Below are 18,613 nucleotides of genomic sequence, written 5' to 3'. Positions count from 1 at the left end.
ACCAGGGATTTTGGGGGCTGATTGAGATTCATCTCTAGCTTATCCTGTCATCTTGCTGGGCTTTTAAAAAGCTGATTCCATGCAAGTTAACAGAGAGAGACAGTGCATTGTCAGCTTTTGTAGGATGGGAGCATTGTCACGCAACCAGTAGCAGCAGCCTTGCATAATGGTGAAAGCATAGGCCTTTGCTGCGCTTTGGAAGAGCAAATATGAACCTCTACACAGCACGACCCGAATTCTATAGAGTTGTATAACTCACACAAACAAAAGACACATTAAATACAGGAGCATCGTTGATTCTGGGAAGAGATGAATACGGGTAGAAAGACAAATAGATGGGTAATGGATGATAGGCAGCTATCAAAAAATTACAAATAAAATAAGAGAGGCTAATGAGAGGCTAAAGAAATGAATGAGACAGGTTACTGAGTATCCATTTTTGGGCACTTGAAGTTAAAAAATAGTTGAGGGTGTAGCTCAGTGGGAATAAGAATGAGTAAGTAAAATATCTTACTATTACTTTACTATGGGTACGGGTGTTTTGCCTGCATGTATGTTTATGCAGTGTGTACATGTCTGGTGCACACAGAGGCCAGAAGATGGTGTCAGATACCCTGGGACTGGAGTTACAGAATGTTGTGAGCCATCATATGAGTGCTGGGAATCCAACCTGGATCCTGTGGGAGAGCAGCCAGTACTTTTAACCCCTGAGCCATCTGACGAGTCTGTAAATTAAGTTGAGAGAGAGAGAGAAATAAAAGCAGAAAGATAAGTGAAGTAGTGGTGTGTCATACCCACCCCAAAGATTCCAGTCTGTTCCTGGATTTCCAAAGACACCTGACTAAGCTACTCCTGAGGAGGTCAACCCCTTGCCTGCCAAACTTACTCATGTTGGTGAGTGCTTCTTTTGTGGCCACCTCTGGAACTAAGGGCTTGAAGAACTTTACTTCACTGAAACTTCACAGCCACCTACCTGGCTGTTCTACTAAATCTCTGGGTTGCAGATCTCTCATGTGGCTCTGAGCTCATGGGGCAGTCTGGTTCTTCAAGGAGAATCAAAGCTAAAACAGGCTGTTCTGGTTTGTTTTCCATTGTTGTGATAAACACCACGAACAAAAGCAATTCAGGGAGGAAGGTTTATTCCACCTTACAGTTCTCAACCTGGCAATCAAACCACCATTTCACAGAGGTCACCTAAGACCATCAGAAAACACAGATTTTTACATTAAGATTCATAACAGTAGTAAAATTCCAGTTACGAAGTAGCAATGAAAATCATGTTATGGTTGGGGGTCACCACATGACGAGGAACTGTATTAAAGGGTCGCAGCATTAGGAAGGTTGAGAGCCACTGCCTAACAATTTACAGTCCTTCATGAAGGGGAGTCAGAATAGGAACCCAAGTAGGAATGGGGAGACGGGACCTGAAGCAGAGCCCGTGGAAGAGTGGGGCTCACTGGCTTTCTCTGCACAGCTTACTCAGTTTGCTTTCTCGTACTCCCCAGATGTGGCACCACCCACGGTAAGCGACCCCCCATCATTAATAATAACCAAGAAAATTCCCCCACAGGCTTGAGGTTCCCAGTTCTGAAATGATCTAGTTTGATTGGCAGAGAGAGAGAAAGACAGAGACTAATTTTCCAGATCTTCCCCTCCCTTTCCCAGTACCATTCCATTTAGTTGTTAATGACAGGGAACTTCTCCTAGACCAGATGTCCTCACAGTGTGGTCCCCAGACCAGTCAGTGTCTGGGAAGCCATAAAATAAACCAAATCCCCAGACCCTACTCCAGACCTGACTCCCAAACTCTGGGGATGGGCCCCAGAGACCTGGCTTTAAGCCACCACCCAGGTGACTTTGGCATGAGTTAGAGCTTCAGAACCACGCTCCTAGGCCAATGGCTTCACCAGACAAATGTTTCAAAATGCTGACGCCTAAGCTTCTCACCACCCTAGAGACTGATTTAAGCGGTTTAGGATGAGGCCCACACAAAGACCTTTCTAAAGTTCTGCAGGTGATGGAGACCACTGCAGCCTGGACTTTCTGAAGCAACAACTTTCCTCAGGAACAACCTAAGGCATGTTTGTAGTCTAGTGAAGCTGCAGGGACCAGCAAATGTGTCAGCACCAGAATTTCCCAACCTTAAGTCCTATCTTTCTCCAAATCCACACACCTGGAAACGCTCTTGGGCTAAGGAGGCACAAATTATTAGTTTGAGCACTTTCTGTAGCCTTTCCTACTTGAAGCTCACACAGTTATTCTTTCATGAATGTTGAGAAGCTGCAGTGGAGCAAATACCATCAGAATAATTTAATAGACAAAATGAGATCCGTATGTGGCACAGTAAAAGGTTAATATTATCAGTTATTACCGTCTCATTCTTTCTTAGATTATGTGTTTTGTGCTAAAAGGTCTTGTCATCTCACTTAGCATATCTCCGGTATTAGTAGGGTCCAATGAACACTTGTCTAACAAATGGATTCCCTAATCAATCAGTCAATCAAAGTTGCATTACTGAGGGAGAAACTGAGTGTGTCTTTATTTGGCATCCAAAGTCCAGCATGTCGCTGCTCTTGGAGTGAAACACAGGGAATAATAGTCTTATGGTGATGATTGAATGGGGATCAGTGTGCCAGGTCTGAATGTCACCTGGGGGATACTATAATCCAGAATGGGCAAGAAGGAGAAATGAGTGTTATAGACCAATGAATTCCAGGTCTGACCAATGAATTCCAGAATTTAAGAGGATGCCCCCTTCCCCTTCCCTTGGATTTCTCCATGGCCACATGAGTTGTCTAGGCCATTGAAATGAACCCAGTGTGGCTTTGCCTCCATTGATAAGCTTGAAGAACCAAATAGAGGCCTGGGGAGTAGCTTAGTAGTAGTGTACTTATCTAGTATGCACAAGACTCTTGGTTTGATCCCAACACTGAAAGAAAAAGAAAAAAATAGATACGGTGAGACTGTTGCCAGCTATTACCCTATTTTCTATAGGGTGGCTCATTATCTAGGTTGACTTGAGATCAAGTATGGCATTTTCAGTGCTAAAACTGGGTTAGTTCCAGACAACCCAGAGTTAGTCACCTCCCAGAGCAATTATCAGCCTCTTAGCTATTCTTCACTCCATCAGCATGGGCCTAAGTATGAAGGTGATCAGAGTCAAACTGTGGCTGAATGTGTTTCCTGTGAACAACTTTTCCGCTGAAGATCGGAGGGAGATTCCAGACTACATCTGTCTCACTTCAGAGACCATACTTTTATGTGTTATTGCTCCTGGATACTCGTAGTTTCTATCCCTGGGTTTTATTTGATTATTTGGGTGTAAGTTACAAATCTCTGCTTTAGTTGTAAGACACAATGAGTGTTTCCATTTTATTCCTTTTTAAAGATTTTTAAGTGTATGTTTTGCCTGTATGAATATCTGGGTACCATGTGTGTGCCTGGTACCTGAGGAAGCCAGATTTGAGTAACAAATCCCCTAGAAATGGAGTTACAGATGGCTGTAAACTACCATGTGGATGCTGGGAATCGAACTTGGGTTCTCTGGAAGAGCAACCAGTGTTCTTAACTACTGAGTCATTTCTCCAACTCTCCTATTTTGTTTGTGCTGCTGTTGTGAGCTCTATAGAGATGGAGAGAGGCTATGCTTGAGAACATACAAAGCAAGAATAGATGTATTCATGGCTTACTATATAATGCAGAGACTGGTAAGTGTTACTGAAACATTTTATGTATGGCTATAGTTTTTACTACAATAAGAACATACTGATTTATTATTTCCGTATTTATTTAGAATCTACAGCCTTTGGGCTGGAGTGATGGCTTTGTGGTTAATGGCTGCTCTTCCCTAGGACCCAGGTTCTATCCACAGCACCAATATGGCAGGTCACAACTGCTGTTCCAGGAATCGGACACCCTTACACAAATATACATGCAGGAAAAACACCAATGCACATAAAATACTGAAAAAGAAAAAAATCCTACATCCTGTCTGGCCTTGATTCACTATGTGGCTGAGGATGACCCCTGACTTCCTGATTCTTCTACTTCCACAATAAAGTTTCCTGGATAGCTTTACAAACCTGTCCCAGCCTTTCTTTCAGTTCCTTGAAGAACAGGCCAAGAACTTTGAAATGCTTGGCTCAGACCCCAGCTGCAGGTAACAGATAGCATGAGCCACTTCACTTGACTAAAGTATATATATTTGTTTTTGAAGCAGGGGCCTCTCTGGCTGGCTTGGTACTCACTATGTAGGTACAGCTAGCCTCAAACTCAAGAGACCTGCCTCCTTCTGCCTTCTAAGTGCTGATACAAAAGGACTACACTACCATGCCCTATATATATTAATTTTATGATTTTAAAAACAACACAAGACAGCTCAAGTATCTTTAGTCTCCAAGTTACTGATTCTCATTGCTACGATGATAATACCTATAGAAAGTATAGTAATGCCTTCCCTTGTTGAAGGTCAGAACCATTGTTTAGAAGTGATATTATAAGCCAGGCTTAGTGGCTCATGCCTTCAATCCCAGCACTTGGGAAGCTGAGGTACATGGATCTTTGTGGGTTCGAGGCCAACCTTATCTACATAGGGAGTTCCAAACCAGCCAGACCCTGGAGGGGGAGGGGAGCAGCTGCACTTACCAGCCTTCATTAGGAAGGGAGCCCAGATTATCGCTGTGTTCTAGTTCCTCCAAGTCTGCATGCCCACTGGGCAGGAATCTCCGCCATGGGTCAAAGCCAGCTAAGTGATCCAAACAAGGATAATATCTGTTACTAATGATTGCTAGACCCTCCACGGGTATCTTCCCAACCATCTGCAGGCATTAGCACAAACTCTTATCGAGTGAGAGGTGGTGACCAGGCATGGAGCAGAGGTAATTTGAAGCCTAGTCCTCAAAGATAACTGGGCTCTCTTTCTGGCTCTGGACAAAGAATGCAGTTTGTGGGGAAAGCACTAGTTGGGCGGCCTCCAGGACAGAGGGAGGTTCTGTTCACTGGCCTGAGGAGACAGTAAAGAACAAACACGTGCATGTTAGAACCGTTCGGGGAATGCGCAAAACAGGCAAAACCTGCTTTGAAATGTTTTGTAACTTGGATGCTCCCTGCAGGACAGGTTTTCTCACTGCTGGATCCCGGGCATCCCCTGGGTCATACCCGTTAGAGTGGTGAGCGTCCATGGGGACTCTGAGATGAGGAGGGACTAATGGCCAGGATCATGCAATGAAGAAGCTCGGTAGCTGAGCTGATGTAGGCGGAGGGCTGACGTGTCCTCTTCCAGGCAAGGGATCTCTCCCAGCTTTCTAGGTGAATGTTTGCCATTGATTAAAACAGACACATGCTCCAGTGCCAACATGTTTGTACCATCTTTGCCCAAAAGCAGCACAAAGTGAACTCTTATGCCCTTTACACTGTGGAAGGGAAGATAATTGACTTCATCATTCTTTCATGCTTCAGGATATCTCACATATGTATATTTGCATACATATATAATATTATTTATGTCCTATTATCATTAATTATAGTTTGGTCTTGGTTATGATAGGTTAAATAGGTGACATCAACACATATATCCTAAAATGTTATTGATTTAATATAGTAGGATTTGTCTCATGCATCACAGTTCTGGCTGATTCTCTAAGTTCTAGCTGACATGAGGATTCAGGCTCTTTTCACCCTAAAATGTCTTTGTATCCAACACTGGGCCTCCACCAATGCCACAGAGAGTATGCAAAAGACCACATAGCAGGATTTGTAGCATATACTACTTCTGCTGTATATGGACCATCCCATAGCGTGGTCCCATCTTAACTATAAAGTACACTGGGAAACTTTCTCGTCTGTGTGCACCAGTAAGGAGATGGGAGCAGGGAAATGCCATGAAGACAAGTTTCCCCATCACATGTGTATCACATTCATTGTCACCAGGTCCTTATGAGGGGAGCATTGGTGCCATTTTTATGAATCTCACTAGGAGGGGAGGAGGCATTGGTAGGAGTTCTTCCATTTGGAAGCTGGCAGGTTAGGATTCTCCATCCTAATGGAGTTTTAAATGTACCATCCCAAGCCACCCATCGGAACCCCAGCACTCCACCCTAGATGGCTTAATCCTAATACACACACACACACACACACACACACACACACACACACACACACACGTGTATGACTTTACATGCATGGAGTACATGCGTGTATATGCATGTCCATGTGTGCATGTGTGTGTGTATGTGGTTTCACATGCTTGTGAACATGTGTGCATCCAGCATAGAGGACAGTGTTTTCCTCAATCACTTTCTATCTCATATATTGGGGAAGAGTCTATCATTTGAACTCAGAGCTCATCAGTTCAATTGATTTGACTAACTAGCGTGCCTGGGGGACCACCACACCCACCCAGCATTTGCATGGGTTGCTGAGCAGCCAAACTCCAGGCCTCCCCCTTGCAATTAGCATTTTACCCACTGAATCATTTCCCCAGTGACTAAATTTTCAGTTAACCAGGGGGCCTGATCTCCTCGGAAGAGGACCTACATCTATGAAAGTCCATCTATAGGTGATGTGGTTGTATTAAAATCTTTTTTTTAATTACATTTGTTTATTTGGTGTGGACAGCATTTGCAAGGGAGCACATGTGGGTACTCCTTGAAGTAATGGGTTCGCTCCTTCCACCGCAGGAGAACGACTTGGTCTTGACTGCCGAGCCGTCTCACCAGCTTTACAACCCCCCCATTTTTGTTTCCCAAATCTAAGGGAACAAATTTGTTTCTTGGGCTTTTGGGGTGCTTGTCACTGCCTCTGCCAAAGAGTAAGCCTGCTGGAGGCAGAGGTGGGGTACATTCACAGAAACATTGGCACAGCTTTAGCAAAGGCGTCCTGCTTGTAAGAGCTGGAGAAAAGCAGGCCAAGCAGCCAGCAATGTGACGCCCCACGAAAGCAAAACATTTTCACTAAAAACCAGGCAAAACAAAACAATCAACCCTGAAATGTACCAGTGTACCATAATCTATTTATGAAATGGATTTTAAGATCATTTCAGTGCAAGCCAGGCTTTCAAAAGATGTTTGTTTTAAAGAGTGCAGTTGGCTTTTAGTCAAAAACAGAAGTTTCGGTAACGCACAATGACAATAGCAATGTAATTATCGGCCGCAAACAGCCAGGTGCCCAACTAAGCCTTTTCTACCCATGTAAGAGAGTGAAGCCAAGTCAAAAATGCCCTGCCTAGCCATAGTCAGAAGTTCAAAAGCCCAGCCTTTGTCATCAGGGAGGAATCGATTTAAAAAGCAAAGCCATTATTAGGGACAACCAGGCACCCTGTGGTAAACACCTTTTGTTAATGCACATTGAGAACCGAACTTTCTCACATGTGATAGAGTTCTGCTTCCAAGAAACCTGAAACCAAGCCAAGTCTACGGTTCTTTTCTTTTTCGAATGTCTGACATCAGCTCTGGGGGAGTTGCACAATGGGAAAGTACTGGCACTGGAGTTCCACGGTTCTCCTAACCATCATTTTCAAACACAGGCCTGTTCCCCGTTCTTTCTTGAACAGATTGTATTAGCATCAAAGTAATGACCTTGGAGAGTGTCCTGGGGAAGAAAAATAACACAAGACCTAAAATGCACTTCTTCAATCTACATAAGAAAGCTATTCCCTAACCTGTGTGCCATAAACAGCCCAAGTAGTTGATTTTTAGTTCATAAATCTTACTTAATTGTGATGATGCTACTACAGTAGGTCTTTGTTTCTTCCTGTTAGTGGAGAGAACTCCAGTGTGACTCTTGTGCTTTGGTAATGACGAGGCTTTTGTGTTCGTTTTCTGTGTACTTCTCGAAGTGTGTATATTCTATATGTATGTATAATTGCGTGTATAATTAAATTGAATATGGCAGCATGTCCCATGGTTGCCACAAGCAGATGTAAGGCTGAAGGCTGGGTTCAATATTAAACAAACTTCATTCTTGTCCTTGGCCCTTGGCCCGTGAAGGGTTTGGGTCTCCCTGGAGCATCCGGTGGGCGCAAAGGGTCCTGTATGCTTCTTCGCCAGTGACAACGGCAGCAGCCACCTAGCTGAGCTCCTGGGTTGTGAACTGTGAGTCAGGAGCTGCGTGTGTGTGTGTGTGTGTGTGTGTGTGTGTGTGTGTGTGTGTGTGCGTGCGTGTGTGTGTGTGTGTGTGCGTGTGTGTGTGTGTGCGTGCGTGCGTGCGTGCGTGCGTGTGTGTGTGTGTGTGTGTGTGTGTGTGTGTGTGTGTGTGTATTTTCTCTGAGACCTCATGGTGCCCTTTCCTGGTTGGTGCCTCTCAACATTTCATACTTGAGAAAGTCAAGGAAAAGTGAGCAGGTTATAAATAGAATCCTGTAGACTTTTTTTGTAAATCAAAAAGGTCAAACATCAGCCGAGTCATGTGCTTCAACCACCTACTTTCCCAAAAAAGAGACATCCATATTTATACTTCAGATGATAGGCTGGGCTTGGAGCAAGCACATAAAAACAAACAAACAAACAAACAAACCATGACTCTCAGTAGATTGCTTCTGCTTCCATGGAATCTTCTGATTCCAACTCCTCTCTTTATTCAGGTCCTTGTGTTGAAGCTGACTCAAGTCAGACTGGATTGCCCTGTCTACGGCTACCTTAGTTACATTTTGTTGCCGTGAAAAGACACCATGAACAATGCAACTAATGAAAGAAAGCATTTAACGGGGGCTTGCATCCAGTTCCGGAGGGTTAGACCATCGTCATCGTGCATGGGAACAGGCAGGCAGGTGTGGTGCTGGAGCGGTAGCTGAGATCTCTCCTCTGATCAGAAAGTTGCAGGCAGGGCGAGAGAAAACCTGGAGACGCACCTCCCCCAACAAGGCCATCTAATCCTTCCTAAGAGTTCCACCAACTGAGAACCAAGCATTCAAAGATGTGAGCCTATGGGGGCCATTCCTACACAAACCATGGCTATGTCTTACCCTAAACTAGCCCATCAAACCAACTGCTAACCTGGCTCTCCCACAACCTGTCCAGCCCTCACAATGGCACAGCCTCATCCCCAGGGGATCGTCTCACCTCGTGAGCCTCATGCTGTCTTCCAGGGCCACTGCTGACACTTACCTGGCAAACACTACAGAGCTCTCCCGCTTACACACTGCCAGCTAAGTCTGTGAACTCAGCTTGGATGAGGTGGATGTCCTTCAGAAGCCGAGCTGTAAGTAGGTAAACCAGAAGCATGGAGATAAGCCAGGACTCTCAGATCTGACAGTAGTATTACAAACTGCACCAGCCAGTCCCAACATTTTACAGATTAGCAAACTAATATTCAGGCACTAACGCCTAGGAGCCTTGATTTTAGGGTGACCAGTCCTGTTTGCAAGGACACGGGGCATAGGATTTCTAGTGTTCAAATCAGGGAAAGCCCTGGACAAGCCATGGCAAGTTGCCCACCATCAGAGAGGTGAGTCTCACAGTTGTCTGTCTCTCTAGACAGGTGGGATCTAAACAGGCTTGCTAGGATCCCGAACCGCATGGTCAAGCTCAAAAGCAGCTTTACCAGAATGGCTCTGCAGAGCCAACAGCTCCCCAGGCATGTGCGTGGGTGTCACCAGGGAGCAGCTGCTTTGTGTCTGACTCGTGCCTGACCAAACCCTTAGCCTCCTGGACTACAACATGTGAGAAAGTTGCTTACACAGAGTCTGTCTCTCAAAATGAGGCTGTGGGCTTGTGTATTCATAATACGTTGGGGGTGGGTGCTGCTCTAAGTGGCTTCCTACAGGCTGGGAATGGAGAAGTCTGGCTTGGAGAGACAGATCGGCAGGACGACCCATGCCCCTGACTTCCTTTTTTCAGACGTTTCCTCATTCGGAGGTTTTGAGTCCTGCAATAGTCTGTCATCCTTGGCCAATTTTGGACTTTTTCCCCAAATGTCAAACCCCTCATTTTAAATTTTTTCCTGGTTTTACTTCTCCTCCTGGGCTATTTTGCTCTGAGCCTTTGGTTGTTTGGTTGTTTGCTGTTTCCATAGCCGCCTCTGCTATGTATGCTTCAAATCCAGGCTCCACCTAATCCTCTAACTGAACAAAGCAAGGGAGAGGGGGACACAGGACAAAATAATGCCAAGGCTCCCGGCAAAATGTGAAGACTGGTTGAGTTATATGTACATGTCTATTCTCTTCCTTACCAGCACCCTCTCAGATAATTTGAACTCCCTAAACTCCATCTTTACACACATGCTAACTTCCTTTTTTTTTTTTTCCTTTTTTGAGACAGGCTGGCCTACATCTTTTTATTCAGCAAGAATGAGTTTGAACTTCCTAGCCTCCTATCTAAGATTATAAATGTTTGCCATGATGCCTAGCTCATGCTGTGCTGGGGAATCGAACCCTAGGCTTCATTATTGCTAGCAGACATTACCAACTGAACCATATCCCCAGCACCTACACTCTAGTCATTCAATAATTTGTCCTTGTTGTCAACCACCACCAAAATGTCCTTAGTGCCCATGTGATAGATTTACTAACCTGACAAACTAAGCTTGGATAATGGCTTCAAAAATGAACCTCAACTGTGACCCCCAGATTGAATACCCCTACCAGGCTATCTTAACATTTTAATGAACCTAGCCCTAGGGGAGGGATTTTGGAGTTGGAAGACAGGGAGGTGGTGGTGGAAAGTATAGTTGGTTATTTTGGGGGAGAGGTCGATGACAGGAGTTGCCAAATTTAGCAAAGAAAACTATAGACCAGCCAGTTGAATCTGGCTTCCATCTGAACAGCAAACATCATCTGGTACAGGTATATCCATGAACGATACTTATCCTCAAAGTCAATTTAACTATGCATCCTGTATTTTATCTGCAACCCTATCACCTGTGGTGTCGAGAGCCAGGATCACTGTGGAGTTTGGGACAACTTCCAGGAGTCTGGGAGAGGACCACGTGGTACAGTCGGGTGAAGTAGCTGCCCCCAAAGCCAGGCTAGCTGATGTAAGGGGGCATCTGAGGCCGGCCTATACAGAATGCTCCTGCAGCCTGGCTACCTGCAGGAAGGCAGGCATGCTGGCTGTGCTGGGCCCTTCCCAGAAAGTGGAGTGTCTGCTTCCAACAACTTAGCTGCCTGATAGCCACCAGCCCGGAACGTTATTTTTAGGCCCAAAGAAGGAGTGGCAAGGTTTTAAAAATAAGATAACAGATAAAGGGGGGTTGCGTTCAGGCAGCTCACTCCTGAAAGCCAGTTCAAGACCAGGAACCACATTCATACGCCCACGGCAGTCAAATCTGTTAACGGTCAGCACTGACAGCTTTCCGCTAAAAAAAAAAAAAGACACAGACCCCACGCTTATTGTTCACTTTTGTCACAATGAAGGTAATCGTACTAGCTTCAAGAAAATTGCTTTTGTCACCCATAACCTTTTGTTTTCAACTAATAAAGAGGCTAATTTGTTATCTGTTGTGTCTGTGCTGGACACACCCGGCCTGTGACTTCCAGATCTTTCTCTTTGGCCCTCCATAGCCAGCTGTGAGTCTCTGGAAGGTAACGTTTCCCTCCGATTCTTAGGCCCAGCTGATGATGGCCTTGCACAAGAGTTTGGAGGGTGGAAAAGCAGAGGTCTAAAACACTGCTATGTGTGTCTATTAAAATGATCGCGGTTGAGCCGGGGTTGGGGGGTACACAGCTTTAATCCCAGCTTTTGGGAAACAAGAGGCAGGCGCTCTACATAGTGAGTTTCAGGACAGCCAAAGCTACCTAGTGAGACCCTGTCTCTGAAAAAAACAAAACAAAAAAATCGTTCATGGTTCCACAACCTGATAAAAAGCTCAATTATATAGGAACAGGTGAATACTTCAACATGATGGAATAACCTCACTGCCTTGTGCTTGATGAGGAAATGCCAGAGACAGCAGCACTAACTGTCAAAATGACAGGAGTGTTCTCTGTCACTGCTATTTACCGACTTTCACTAAAGGCACTAGCAGTCATGGTTAGATTCTATAAGGACTTCACAGTGGTTAGGGTGTAACCCAGTGGTATTTAATATGCAAAAGGCCCTTGGTTAAATGTATAACAATGTCCCTCCAAATTTCAAATGTAAAAATGGATAAAATGTTTTTTATTCTTTTTAAAGATGATTTATTATCTTTACTTTATTGCACTAGTGTTTTGACTGTGTGTCTGTGAGGTGTCAGATCATTTGGAGGTGAATTACAAACAGGTGTGAGCTGCCATGTGGGTGCTGGGAACTGAACCTGGGCCCTCTGGAAGAGCAGTCAGTGCTCTTAACTGCTGAGTCATCTCTCCAGCTGCTGTTTTTTATTCTTTACATGGGATGTGATTATATGCCTTTGGGCTTGAGACTCATCTGAAAATTGCATAAATAGTGAAATAACTTGATAAAATATGCAAAATTAATATGTAGATACAATTAGCCTCATACAAACAATAACAGGTCCAACAACATAAGGATATGTATCACTTAAGCAGCAAAAACAACAAAAATGAAAGTGCCTAGAAACAGATATAACAGGAAATGCACAGTCCTGGCTGAAGAAAACTTTAAGGGAAAAACCAAGGGACTCAAAAAGTTTCAAATGAGTGGACAGACACACATGGAGATGAAGTATTGTAATGGTTAAAATGTCACCTCTCTTTAAATGACTATTTTAACATGATCCCAATTAAAATACCAACTTATTTTCCTCTTATATTTGACAAGATGATCATTAAAATGTTTTTAAATGAGGGGGAAAATAGCCAGAAATATTTTGGTTTGAGTTTTGTTTGGTTTTTGAGACAGGGTTTCTGTGTAACCTTGGCTGTCCTGGAACTCACTCTGTAGACCAGGCTGGCCTCGACCTCACAGAGATTCCCCTGCCTCTGCCTCCCAAGTGCTGGGATTAAAGGCACATGCCACCACTACTGGCTGCCAGGGGTATTCTGAGTGTTAAATGTCTCTTACCTGCTCCCAGAGACCATAGCCTTTAAGTGTGCTACGGACTGTGGACACCAGTTTTCTTGTCTGTTTGGGAATAAGAGAACCTTATTTCTTACTTTACCTATCTCTGTGTTGTGAGAAATATTATTTGTGTTCTGAAAGTTCATGTGGCTCAAAATCTAAAAGCTATTTTAAAAATGGATTTTAAATTTGGGGGCTGGAAAAGCCACTGAGTCTTAGAGTGTTTGGCTGCAGAAGACCCAAGGCCCTAAGTTCCCTCCTCCACACCACACAAGATAAATAAATAAATTCAACTATGTGAAAATGTAGAATTGTAAAGCTAAAAAGGCATACTAAGAGTCTTCAGCTCCTATCTTAAACAAAGAACTAATTTCCTTTATATAAAAAAGCTGCAAGAAATATTGTAAGATTAAATGCCCCTTTGTATACAAAACATTACCAGAAATAAACAAGATTAAAATTTGGCAATCCAATAGAGAAATTAGCAATAACTATTCATATGTCTATTGGTATATTCAAAAATCTGACTTGTGGGACTACAAATTAATACTATTCTGTGGGAGGCAATTTTGCAAGATCCATTAATAATTATAATAATAATAAGCACACATATCCTTGACTCAAACCTTTGTAACTACTTCTGCATATGAATGTGTTTGACATAATAGTAGTTTGATTTAACCATTGTACAGTGTATGTGTGTGTGTGTATGTTATAACATCATATTGTAACCATAAATATAAACTACTATTGTTCACCAATTAAAAGTCAAACTTTAAAAATGATCGAGATTCAAAGCCACTCATGAAATCATTACTTAAAACAGCAACGTTGTGAGCAACACATCGTGTGTTAATACAAAATCAGTCCAGTGAATCATAACTCATCAGAGTAACGAAATATTATCCAGCAATACAAGTGAAGAGTATAGAAAGAGAATGAAGATACACCATCTAACAGCCTACAGTGTAGGTCCTCATAAATATAATTCAGAATTTGGTAACATTGGACTGGGGATGAAACTCACAGGTCGAGTCCTGGTCAAGTATGTGTGAGGTCCCAGGTTCAGTCCTAGCGCTGAAAATGAAACTTCTCTTTGGGTCGACAAAATGTTTCTGCAAAGACATGCTACTGAGCATTACAGCTTGATTCAATCCCCGGGACTCACGTGGTAGAAGGAGAAAACTGTTTCCCCTGACCCCCCAGGTCATCTTCTGTTCTCTGTATTCATGCTGTGGCACACACACACATGTACACTAAATAAATAAATGAATGTAATAATAATTTTAAAACTGTTTTAAAAGTTGGTAACAGCTCAAAGATGTTTTAAGTGAAAAACACAAGGTGTGCAGCAGTGTGCCCTGGGTTACCCTCCCTATGTAAAGGAAAGCACTATGTTACTAGTGTTTTATAGACATTGCAAAGAACAGTCATGGTGAAGGGAGGAAAGGGGGAGGGAATCCAGAGGATGGAAAATGTATGGTGGCCTTTTGAGTGGCGCATGCCTTTAATCCAAGCGCTCCAGAGGCAGAGGCAGTCGAATCTCTGTGAGTTCAAGGCCAGCCTGGTCTACATAGAGAGACTTTGGCTTAAGAAAAAAGACCATCTCCATCTCCAGACTTAGTTCCTTCGCATCAGAAAATTTCATAGCAGGTAGGAAAGTGAGGTTTTTGCAAATATTAACAAAAGGATACACAAGATTAGATACATGGGAGTCTTCCTTTCAGCCAAATACCTATGGCTCTTGCCAACCAGCCGTTGATATTTTTCAACATTTGCTCTAATCAAACGCAGCAAGACTTTGTTTACACAACAGCCTCCCCCACATCCTAACAGAGCAGCACATTGTTTGGTGAAACCTTAGATGCCAGCACCTCATCTGCATGACCGTTCATTCAGTTACAGACAGCCAGTGTGTCCCTATAAAATGAAAAGTAAAAACTGCTGAGATGAATGACAGATTTGAGTGCTTGAGGAGCTGACATCTTAGCCAACTCCCTTATTTTGACCTTGAAGAGTGTCTAAGTATCTCAAGCTCAGATGAATATTTTATTTTGAAAATTTTTAAATTTATGTGTATTACGTGTCTGCAGAGGCTACTAGAGGTTGACAGATCCCCCAAGGACTTGGAGTTACAGGTGCCTGTGAGCTGACCCATGTGGGTGCTGGGAATCAAACTCAGATCCTCTGCCAGAAGATCATTGCTCTTAATTATTGAGTGATCTCTCTAACCCCCAGAGGGCATTTCTTTTTATTATACCAAATAACACACATTTATTTAAAAAAAAAAGACTAAATATTTTGCACTTAGGGATTGGCAGCAGTCTAGTGTTATATTAATATTTTTTCACAGAGTAAGATTTTGTTCCCCCTTCCTTTTCATTGCACTTATTTTGTGTGTCTGTCTCTGTGTACATGTGCGTGCACACATGTGTGAGCCTTTGTGTCATGACATGCATATGGAGGTCAGAGGACAGCTTTTGGGCATCAGTTGTCTCCTTCCCCTACGGAGGTCCCAGGGATGAAACTAAGGTGGACAGGTTTGGCTGTTGAGTCATCTCACTGGTCCAAGTTCAGTTCTCAAATGGTCATGTCAGGACATATAACCACTCTCCCTCTTCATAAGTAACTCCACACGCTCTTCTAACCTCCTGACAATCTTCATTTTACAGTTCAGGAAACCTGTCAGTGAGACTGGGTAACGTTCCCAGGATCACACAGCTGCTAAGGAACTAAACTCAGATCTGCCTGATCCTGATACTTACATTCTCTGCACCACAGCACCCAACTGGTGGGCCTTCTGAAAACATAGGTAGAAGGTAAGAGAAATGTCTCAGCAGTCATGACTGCTGGCTGCTCTTCCAGAAGGCCTGGGTTGGATTCCCACCACCCGCCTGGCAGCTCACAACCATCTGTAAGTCTCTAGTCCCAAGGGATCTGAAGCCTTCCTCTGGCCCCCTCAGGTGCCAGGCACACACATGGCACACAGACACACATAGATAAAAATTGATATATATGCAAACAATGCATTTTTTTGTTTGTGAGCCTAGCCTTTAACGGCTGAGCCATCTCTCCAGCCCAAAATGCAATTTGTAAAAAACTGCTTGGGTATGATTTCTGTTTCGATGTTAAAGCTTCAGTTGCCTCACAGAGAATGTCTTAGAGATAACCACACCGTAAGTGTAAATGCAATGTGTTTTTGAGGTTCACGTTGCTCATTAGGTGACCATGGGTGCCATTAGCACCATCATTACCTACCTTACATTAAATGCAGTTTAATTACAGTTTGCCTTTTATCCTCAGAACTTCCTGGAACTTCATCTTTTCTTTGAACTGCTCTGCTCGGTACCTTTTAAGTAGCCATTTCAAGCATGTCTCAAGTATGTTACGTCTTTAAAGACACTATAGAGTTTTAACATTAATCAGGACCTTTTGTGTTTGTCTGTATTCATGCCTCTCTCTCTCTCTCTGTGTGTGTGTGTGTGTGTGTGTGTGTGTGTGTGTGTGTGTAAGAATTGCTCAATTGCCTCTCCACCTTGTCCTTTGAGACGTGAACTCATTGGCTCAGTCACACTAGCTAGGCAGCCAACCCCAGCAGTCCTCCTGCCTCTGCCTCCCCAGTGCTAGGATTACAGTGTGCTTGCCATGCACAGCTCTCACGTGGCAGGTCACACTAAGGATTGAACTCGGGTCCTGGTGCTTACACAGCAAGCCCTTGACTCTGAGCCCCCTCCCTCGGCCCCTCGTCGTCCTTCTAACCGCCTCGCTGGGTCTCCACGTATGACGCACGCTTTTACCTTTTCTTGTTGAACCTTCCAAGAAACAGTTTTTTTCTTTTCTTTTTCTTCCTCTGCGTTTCTTTATTTTGATACAAGGTCTTATTATTTGGGCCAGGCAGGCCTGGAATTTGTCATTCTCTCTTGCCTTAGCCTACTGAGCGATGGGATTACAGGCATGCGCCACCACACCTAGCCAAGGCATTAGCTCTTTGGTAGAGTTATCAATTCATAGGGCACTCAGAGTAGATGTAAATATGATATTTCAGATATGAAATTGATCCTTAGCCAAAGAGATAGTTGGAGCAAAGTGCCAGGATCCAATCTGGTATTGACTGGAGGTTGGCTTTGAAGACTTTGGACCATGGACTAAGACTGTGAAGTTTGAGTAATGTTCCTTTGAGTGATATTCTTCTAATCACCTTTGCACTACTAACAATCAGATACAGGGTTTTAGAGGCTCTTATAATTTCCCTTTTATGTGGTTACAGATTTGGGTCAATGGCAGAGGCTGATAAGCAGCAATCAAAGCAGGGGTATAAGAAGCAAGATCATTAAGCGCTCCCAATATGGCTTCTTTTGCTTCCCTAGTGGAGTTCCCCCTTACTATGGCCACCACAAAAATAAATAAATAACTTACTGCACACAGAGAAAAAGAAAAGGGAATAAAAGTAAATTTATGAGCATCTTAATTTGAATTTCAATATGAAAAACACAGCTATTATAGCTTTATTACACCCAATAGTGTAGAATTATGTTTCACCCTTCAAATTATGCCATATACTAAAGGGTCAGGGGCAAAATTATGGTATAGATCATGAGCTCTATGGTGTTTAATTATTCACAAAGCATTGGGGAGGTATTTCATGGCCTAGCCTGATCCAGTGAAAAGAGCAAAGGTTTTTAGAACGTGCTATCCTAGGGTTACACAGAAACCCTGATTGGAACTTTAACTGAGTGATTGAATCATAGAACTATGTGACCTTGGCCAAATTCCCTGACCAAACTGAACCAGGCTTTATCACCTGGAAGGGGTCATTGTGAAGATTAGTAACGGGACACTAAAGGCAGCAGGAAGCAGACCCTTACAGTGCCCAAGAGAGTCAAGTCTCTCTTGGGCCCTTCCCACCGCAAATACCACTACTTTGTTGAGTCAAATTTGAGTATGAGAAGATCAGCTGTTTATATCTGGCCTGCCAAGTGCAGTGGGCAATCGAAAAGACATATTTACTGCAGCTCCTAATTCAAGCTCCTCAATAGTCTGTACTTCAAAAAGAAATGCCTCCACAGTGTTCCTTCTTAGAAGAGTCAAAAACCAAACAAAACAAAAACAGCAGAAGAAAACATCTACTTCATCAGTTGATACGGTCACAAAAAGTAAAGCCTTTTGTTGCTGTTTCTTGTGATTTGAACAGTATCTCACTTTGTAACCAGGCTGGCCTCCAACTTGCCACCATCCTGGCTCAGCCTCCCAAGTCCTGGAAGCACAGATAGATATCTCCAAGCCAGGATCACAAAGTATCTACCTATCTACTCAATATTTAAAGCCTTTCAAAAAAGATAAAACTGGGCTGCTAGAGGGCTCAGCATGTAAAAGTGCTTGCCACCAAGCCGACAGCCTGAGTTTGATCCTCAGGAAAAGAGAACTGACTTTCCAAAAGAGAGGCCATATTAGATGATGCTATTTATGGTATTCTAGAACATCAAGATAAACATGGTTACCTGAGGCAGACCAGTAGATACTTGGGGAGGAAAACTGGCATGAAGAAGCAGGATTAGAACCCAAAGTCATCGTCTTACCCTGGAAGTAGTTCAGTGGTAGAGTGCTTCATAGCATCTGTGACACATTGAGTTCGGTCCCCAACAATACAAAAAGGGCACACCTCTGGGATGGCAAATGAC

General features: G+C 43.4%; 1 long non-coding RNA gene across 5 annotated transcripts; it reads right to left on the bottom strand.

Moving 5' to 3' along the window:
* Positions 1–677: 677 nt before the first annotated feature.
* Positions 678–18,613, bottom strand: LOC110342643. Of its 5 annotated transcripts, none has more exons than XR_005877218.1 (5): positions 18,512–18,613; positions 9,102–9,193; positions 4,645–5,411; positions 974–2,929; positions 678–725 (listed from the first exon to the last, which is right to left on the bottom strand). It is a non-coding gene; the product is annotated as an uncharacterized LOC110342643 (long non-coding RNA). The 5 variants fall into 5 exon arrangements; XR_005877217.1 differs by lacking the exon at positions 678–725 and having other exon boundaries at positions 1,123–2,929; positions 4,645–5,002; positions 5,158–5,411; XR_005877215.1 differs by lacking the exon at positions 678–725 and having other exon boundaries at positions 1,123–2,929; positions 18,434–18,535.

The sequence above is a fragment of the Mesocricetus auratus genome, unplaced genomic scaffold (genome assembly GCF_017639785.1).
Source record: "Mesocricetus auratus isolate SY011 unplaced genomic scaffold, BCM_Maur_2.0 Super-Scaffold_100004, whole genome shotgun sequence".
Taxonomy (NCBI): Eukaryota; Metazoa; Chordata; class Mammalia; order Rodentia; family Cricetidae; genus Mesocricetus; species Mesocricetus auratus.
Note: the sequence above shows the minus strand (reverse complement) of the source record. Positions and strands in the feature narration are given on the sequence as shown.